This window comes from Lepisma saccharinum, chromosome 2 (genome assembly GCF_977018435.1).
Source record: "Lepisma saccharinum chromosome 2, izLepSacc3.1, whole genome shotgun sequence".
Classification (NCBI taxonomy): domain Eukaryota; kingdom Metazoa; phylum Arthropoda; class Insecta; order Zygentoma; family Lepismatidae; genus Lepisma; species Lepisma saccharinum.
Window position 1 is genome coordinate 105989578 of NC_139230.1, and position 8941 is coordinate 105998518.

The following is an 8941-nucleotide window of genomic DNA, read 5'->3' on the forward strand; positions in this document are numbered from 1 at the left end:
TTATCCCTGCTGTCCCTTCAGAAAGCTGATACCTCAATAGCTCAAAGTTCCAGTGTAACCAACGGAGTGATTTAGTAGCTTCAGTCCCAGCAAAATGGGACAGAAAATGGAATGGAATAAATGGTGTTGACAAAGAAGTAGGTCTAAACATTTTTGAAGGTGGAGGTGAGATGAAAGAAGGTACAAATCCAAAACGGACTACACTGATATCAAACAAATTAGATGCTTATCTGGTTTGTTCTTCAGTTAGCTAGAGAACCAGAGAAGAGACACCTGCTGAAACACTTTCTACATTTCAAAGTGAAGAAAACTGGAAGAAAAAAAATACAAGTGTGATTTTTTTAAATTTATTGCTGGATATTTTGATTGGCGACTTGAAAAAAAGATTTAGTTGTGAAACTTTGGAGGTTGTTGAAGCCAGTGAAAGATTTATTCGTCTGAATGAAGAAGAAGCTGCACGTTTCATTGAGATTTACTCCATTCCTGGTATTGACACAACAATGTTGAACTCAGAAATGACAATTTTAGAAATGTAATGGAATGTTCAGTTTTGAGTTTGATAAGTGCGATTTTGAAGAATGTTGTTCCAAAGATAGTGGACACAGTTTTGAGCAAACATACAGACACATACAAAAATTTTAGCATTCTTCTGAAAATTGCTCCTACCCTGCCATCAAATAGTGCCACTTGTGAGAGGACATTTTCTGCTATGAGGCGAAACCACAACTGGTTTCGTTGCACAATGGGTCAAGAGAGATTGAACAATTTAATGATCTTATACTTTGAATCAGATATTGTTAAAAAACAACTTACACGATTTGATTGATGTGTACAGTTTGAAGAAAGATAAACGTAAAATGACTTTGGGTTGAGTCAACAGTTACTTTTGACGCATCAAACCAACTTTTAAATCATTTTTTTTTAATTTCTGAAGCTTACTATTGTACCGTAACATTTTTAAAGTAATACGAGTATTTGTATCAATAAAAAATAATGAAATGCAAAATGCAATAATCGTACTGTTTTGCTTCTTTTAAAACTGACAACAAATATACTACCACGGGCGTTACGAAACTCAAAATGAATCTCGGAACAGGCGTTAAAAAACCCCTGTGCGTCACTAGAAACCCTCAAAACATAATATCAAAAAACCCATTATTTCCTATATACACTACTCCTTCACCCACGATTTCTAGGACGACTTGCCTGGTAACGTCGGTAACACTGACAGGAGGTTGCAGTATGTCGAAACTTCTATCAGACAGCATACATCAAAATATTGTCCCCAAGACCACTTAATATACACCCCCGAAATATGCCATATCCTATGTGTGAACTAAGTACAAACTCAAGTATTATATTTACTGACTTATAGGATCTACTTATTTATGTTCCTATTTGACCCTACTAAACACCAGATATAGAAGGATATATGATAAAATCTAATATTGGTAGTTCAATTGTACAATGGTACACAACTTGTACCACCATCGTATCTGCAATCAAAACTCAAAGCCCTCTGGAACCATATCCTACTCCTAGCTATTTCAAGTACACACCCCTTTTACATGCATCCAACGAAGCTACATGTAATTACACTTTGTGCAATATATTATCCTAGGTCAAAAGGAGGCCAAAATGTTTTAGTATTGTCTAAATACCACAGCTGATGAAATTGTAGGTATCATGAATCTAACGTCGCAGTTAGACACGACCAGAACACCCCAGAATTCCCCCTTTCTGAAAGGAAAACATTGATTAATACGCAAATGAATATAACTATAGCGTGTCATTCTAAAGAATGAGGGGATCTGAACCAGTTGTTTATGCAATTAATTGCTGGGGTGATGTAAACTACTCATCATTCATCCTCTTGATGAGACCACTAGTCATTGGCATGACGAGTTAATGCTTGGCAATGCGAAAGGTACAAAATCACACTAGGGAACTAGACTACAGAAAAGACACTCGTTGGGCTTTGTGAACCGTTGAACCTGAATCATGGCTGGGTGTAGGATAATTACCTGTCTATCTGAAGTCTTTAGCTGAATCAAATAAGCGAAGTCCTCTGTAAGCTTCTAAAATTCGTCGACCAGAGCGTCGTTCCACTTCTGACCTACTGCCTTGCTGACCACCTCGTATCTCTCAACTCAATAACAAAAGTCAGTCCCCTCTCAGCTTGTCTCACCTCTATATTACTAGGCCATCGAGCTCCACCTCTATGCCGAATCGTGTTATTTAATTGCTACCATGCAAACTGCTGACTGTATAACCAGAAGTATTACCTGTTTCCTGAATGCTCAGGAGGTTTGCATGGCACAACACAATGCATTGTAAACATGCCTCAGAGGTTGAGACAACTGAGAAAAACAAGTGAATGCCCTGGTCAACGTGAAGCGTTCAGAGAGACTTTAATAAAAATAAATATACAATCTTAGGGATTGATACGTTCGCCCGCGCGGAGAAAAAATTTCCCTGTTGAAAATTTAAAAGTCAAATCGCAAAGCTTGACATGACCCAGGTTCGCCAATTCCATGTATTTTCTTAGAAAAAAAAACAAACAAAATATAAAACCAACAAAACATAACTTTCTCTTGTTGTCCTAATCTCTAAAAAAATTTCATTCCCTAAAACCTTATAATGAATAAACATTATAATGAATATAAAAACCTTATAAGGAATAATAACAAATTCGTATGTTTATACGATGTAAAAACAATATTATATACCATTATATGACTAGAAATTATAAGAGTTCATGTCATTAAAATGATATTACTCTCAATGTACCACACTTGTGCATACGTAAAATTTTATTATGTAGAGTTGCTCATCCGCGAGCGCTTAGTCAATAGTCTGTGATGCCTCGCCAAGCGATTTCTACTCTGTGTCGCCAAGCGAGGCAAATGGCTGGAGCGTCTTCACACAAGAAACCCATAGCTCCCACTGTTTCTAAGAATTTGGAGCCCAAAATGGACCCTTCAAATAAGCTACAAAACCGTAAAGTCTTCACAAGTAAGTACAGACGTAAGTTCAATCGGAAATAAGCATGTAGAACACAGGTGTTCGCTGTAACCTTATCACAATATACACTGTTTCACATCGCACTGTTTTGCCTGTAAAAAGCCTGGGTACACCAACATGTACTATGTTTTGCTAAATGTGTAGCCACTTCACTCATGACTACTTCAAATATATGAACTTTCACTGGCTATCTTACATATTACACATATCCGATGTTTGATTAAAAATACTTGATGCACACAAATAATAACACAAAAACTGTTTGTATTTTATATGGCCTTGTACATATTCGTGTGTAACTGCACACAAAATCTGGCACGTACCCACCAACTGTCTACTCTGTTGATATATATCCGAAAATGTTCTGCGAACAAATGTGTCGCTTTCGATGTTCCATGTAAGTGAACTAAAAATTACTGCTTGGGATAAACATATGCATGCATGGTACGAAACTGAAGATTTGTAGAAGGGCTATGGAAAAGTATTGTTTTCCATAATGCATGGTAAATGTTCACATGAATACACATGATATAAACTTGCATGTGTATGTGTGGAAAAACACTGTAGCACAATTGGATCAACAATTCTGTACTTATTGTTGTGACCGAAACTGCTGCTTGTCGAATATATGTTCTCTCTACGTTTCCTCTTCTTTGTATTGCTTCTCGTCTTGACTTAATTTGGGTAATGTAAAAGGTGTGATAAATGACCCGTAAAACTTGGGAGATGGGGAAAATTGTTCCAAAAAGGAAACAATGTGGAGGGAAATTTATCTGGTTCCTTCACTAGGTGTCATTGATAGTCTGTGACACTAAACTGGAACGTTCCTGGTTGAATATAGGCTTTCCAGGAAAAATGTAGTCGTCTTGTAGAAGAAAATGTCTGCATGCTTCCTTGTAATATGGTGATGAGTATTTCCTGCATGGTAACTTCTGCGGAAGTCCTTCATACAAAATGCCCAAGATTGATGTAGGCATTGCTTGTCCACGTTGTTCCGTATAGACAGGTTAGGTTAAACAAGGGAAAATTATAATAAAGAAAGGAAATTGCAAAGGATGGGTAAATATAATTCACGTTCACACAAAACCAAACTAATTTCCATTGCTTTTCTTAAAATTAAATTAAATTGCCTCATCAAAATAAAATAAAATTAAAATAAATTGATTAAACAATTGCCATAACTCTTTGAAAATACATAAGGAAAATGTCAATAAAAATATACAACCAAAATTAAAACATTAATGTCCATGATTGATGTATTGCCTTAATTATTAATTATTACTGTGCTGCTCTGATTGAACCTGTCTCGTAAGTTGATAGTGCTTATACAAATAATACACCAGTGTTATAGTTAGCAATAAATTCCAAATAATAAATACTAATATAGACATGGGCAAAGGGTTTAAAATTAATTCCTGAAATGAAATGCCCTTACTAATAGATTGATTAAGTTGCTTTAAGGCAAGTTCAAGCGGAGTCCATTGGGGAATAGTGAAATCAGATAAATTCTTGGGAATATTAAGTAATAATTCAACTTCCTTCATTTTTACATGTTCGAAAGCTAAAATTCTTGTATGTAACATTTGTTGATCCACAATAATCTGAGAAAAATCCTGATAGTTAAAAAATGTAGATTGCTCCTCGTTAATCTGAATTGTTGTGTGGGTGTTCAAATTATTATTTAAATTCTGAATGACAATGAATTGACCTGAGCCTGATATTAAAATACCATTACGTGTTCTGATAAACTGAAATAATTTATTGTCAGTAATAGATTTCACTTCAATAGTACAAAATGTAGATTTAATAAACAAAAGTAAGTGTTGCAAGCATGTTCTAAATTCTGTTTAAATGTAAAAAATTATTATGTTGTGAACCCTTAAAATAAATATATAAAATTTGTGTTGCGCAAAGCAAGCTATTAGTGTTCTAAAATGTTGCTTTGGCAAGCCTCTAATGGCCTCCTAATAAATTATAGGCCGGTGCAATTTGCCGTGGTTCGTTATTATGCAATGTAAGACAAAAATTTCAGTAAATGCTACTTCTGACTTTCGTTGAAATTCCAGGCGGTAACAATTATAGCATCAGGGAATTAAAAAGGTGAACTTCAAATTTTAAACACAATAAAGATAATAAAAAACTTTCTAAATTTCAAATTTTCTTCAAACAAAAGAAATTTAACAACTCGGTGCGTCAATCCCTTAGGTTTGTCCAAAAAAATTAGATCGAGAATAGTTATACAATATATTAAAATATAAATACAAATTACTAATTATTACCTACTGTACTAAAATTAGCACGAAGCTAATCAGTAAGAAGTAATGAATTTCATTGCTGCATCCTATTAATAAATATTAATAATAATAATAAATTCTCAAATTCTAACATTTGTGGTAAACCACACTGTTTAAATTTGGAAAGGCTACGGTGCCGTGGCGACTTTTGCTGCACATGCCTGTGCCAATCACCGAGGCTTAGCCTGGGCATGTTGCTGACAATTTTGATTACTCTATGTGCATAAAGTGCTAAAATTGCCCTTTGTAAAATTTCCCTGATTTATCAAAATTTCGTTTATCTATATCCTGATTCTAATGAATAATGCGTCAATTTCCCAACAATTTACTTACTATAAATATCTCTATAAAAAACTCACAAATTTTGCGAGAAAAACAAAAAAAATCGTCTTGTTGTTCCTTTGCAACAACGACGTTATATGGCAAAATTTATCTATGTAACAAAAAATATCCCTAACATTGTTTACATGAACTTCTGTCGTGAAAATCACATTCTAATGGCTATATGAGTAACTAAACTGGTACCCTAAAAATTTTAATGAGCGAACGCCACTGGTTCGAGAAAATAAGCAAAGTCTATGCTAAGTTTTTCTGAGCTACGAGCGTGCTCTGGAAGGCGTAAACGCGGAGAACGGAATTTGCTGACATCAGATATTCTAAGTTGTGCAACGTTGCATTTTGTGGCCGTTGTATGGAACTTAAATTTCTCCACAGCGAGAGAAATCGGGAGGCTTGCTGCCGGCGTGTTCGGGCGACACCTTCGGTTACGTTCGGGTGCCGTCGGAATAGCAAACAAAAAAAAATCGTTGCTTCGAGCAGCAAGCACATGAACGGAGGAAAAAAATGCAAGCTCTGATTCGCCGATACGCTGAATGACGCGTAAATGTTTACAAAATTTTAACTTACTACGAAAAAGGTTTAGTAAGAGCTGCGAGAATTCGAAATGAAGTAAAGGACTTTTGAAATTACGTCATAAATGGGATGGAAAGAGAGAAAACTTCGTGGCGCTTGCGAAAGTGTGTTTATTAAACTCGACCACTTGCGTGATGATACAATAACAAGACTTGGGAAGGTCTTGTAAGGTCTAATAAACCTTGCATAAAGTACAATCAAACCTAAAAAATGGATTATAACTTATAATTTTAAAACGCAGTGAATAATAAAATTCTAGGCAAAGGTATAGTCGTAAAAAATATGACCCGTGAAAGATACAAAAGGTTCGGAAACCTGAGAACTTGGCTTACTTTCTGCTTTTAAAGTGACATTTGGAACTTTCTCGACTTTTGCTGTAGACTGATTTACAAATAAATCTTTAACTTTTACAACTGGCTGAACACAGGGTGAAATAATCAATTCACTTTCGATTTTGCGACTGTTTTGAACAAAACTTGGACCCTTGCTTACGGCAAATTCCTGAACTCTATCTTTAACAGATACAATATTCTTCGGCAAATCTAAAATGTCGTCTTTGGTGACTAAAATATTTCGGGATACATCCTGAACTCTTTTTTGTGTACTGGATTGAATAATAACAGATTGGGGCAGTGGAGGAAGGGGTGGGGGAATTGGCGGGTGACTCGTTTTCAATGGTACCACTTCAACAATCGGTGCAACATCATCGTAAATCTGGTCAATGGACGGTGAATCATTATTAAGTTTGCTTAACGGTAATTCGTTGGTACACTCATGGTCATAAATAATAGATTTCTTGCGTTGACATTGACAGTAACAAATTATGAAAATTATAAAAATACTAATAATAAATGTTGTTAATAATAAAATTGTAATTATAATATAAGGATAGTCAAAGGACTTGTTCAACAGATAAATAAAATTAGAAGCTTTTACGTATGGAAGAAATCCGTTTAAAATAACTAAAATCGCAATGATTTTCATGTTGCTTAGGCAATCAAAACAAACAGTTCCTCAAAACTAACACGTACTTTAAAAGCCTGCCTAGTCTAATTTAGTAGGTATTGTAACTCAACTTTAATTATTCCTGACTCTAGGCTCAATTTATCTGCGCAATTTATTTATTTGATATATTTTATTTATTCTCTAAATTTATTAGCACTGATTAACTTATCTTATTTTAAATTTTACTGCAAACTTATCTTATTTTAAATTTTACTGCAAACTTATCTTATTTAATTTAAGGTGTTATCTTTATTTTTAAATACTTAAAATCAATCGAACCGTACTGAGGTACAAGGTAAGGGAAAAATTGGGAGTGATTTACTCCTGACTGCCTGAAATAAAATAATTATTATTATTATTTATGCGATCTTTAAATGCATTGAAATACTAACATCACTAAAACTTGAAGAATCTTTAATTCTCACAACTCATTCTAAAATATGCTTAGCATATTATTGTGGCAAAGTTAGAAACTAAAACCGTTTTGGTTTAATCATTATCATTCTGCCATGGCAGAATGGATTTCCAGGCTTTTGGTCTAGATCCAAATCCGAAGGAAAATACTTGTTATTGGGGCGCAAAAAAATCTTCACGTCGACGTCTACATATCCATATAATATAAATATTCTCATAACTGGCGCTTAAAATAAACTTTGTTAATATAACTATATACCTTCTTCTGAAGAGTAATTATAAAATTCTAGTGATGTTCTTGCTGAGCTAGTATTATTACATACTGCAAAAAAAAAATTTTGTGCCTAAAGCACATTATTAAATAATAAGTCTGCTTTTAATCTTTAATATTATTAGTGCCTTTTTATGATAAATTATTATTAAGTCATGCAAGTGAAATTTAAAATGTTAACCCTGTTACTTATATAAATTTTCATTTTAGTGACCATTAACCATGTGTGAGTCCGCGTTGTCTTCTTGATGATCTTCATCTTCATCTTGACCTGCCAAGTTCTCTTTCCCTTCACCGTCATCTGGCGCATAGTATTTTTTGAGTCTCTGTACGGCAATAGAGTCCACTAATGTCTTTCCGCGCTTGTTCTGGAATTCCACCAGGTATGTGTTAGGATTCTCTTCTCGGATAACTGTGGCTGGGCCTTTATAAATACCTGAAAAGCACCGTGCGGTTCCAATTTTCTGGGTGCTGTCAAAAATTAATACTTTATCACCTGGTTGAAATTTGATCTGTTTCCTCTTCCGATCATAATACTTCTTTACTTCAACATGTCGCTTCGCCAGGTTATCCGTAGCATTGGTTCTTGCTGTTTCCAACACTCGGAACCGTACATCATTCTCCACATTTTCACAGCTTGGTGTGTGTAACGCAAGCTCCCAAGGCAAAGTAGGTTGGAATCCATGTACTAAAAAGAATGGGCTATACCGCAAATTCTGATTCCTTGTAGTGTTATAACTGAATACACTTGGTTGTAAATATTGGACCTAATCAGTGTGTTTTGAATTAACATAACACTTCATGATACTCTGTAGTACGCCGTGGTTACGTTCGGAAAGCCCTATCGAATTGTGTAAACCTACTGGTGAAAACTTGATGGTTATTCCCAATTTATTGCCAAGTTCCTGAAAAAGCTTAGATTTGAATGCCGATCCACGGTCGGTGTAAATATCATGTAGGGTTCCATAGCGTAACACTATTTCCTCATACACAAATTCAGCTGCTGTACTGGCCGTACAAT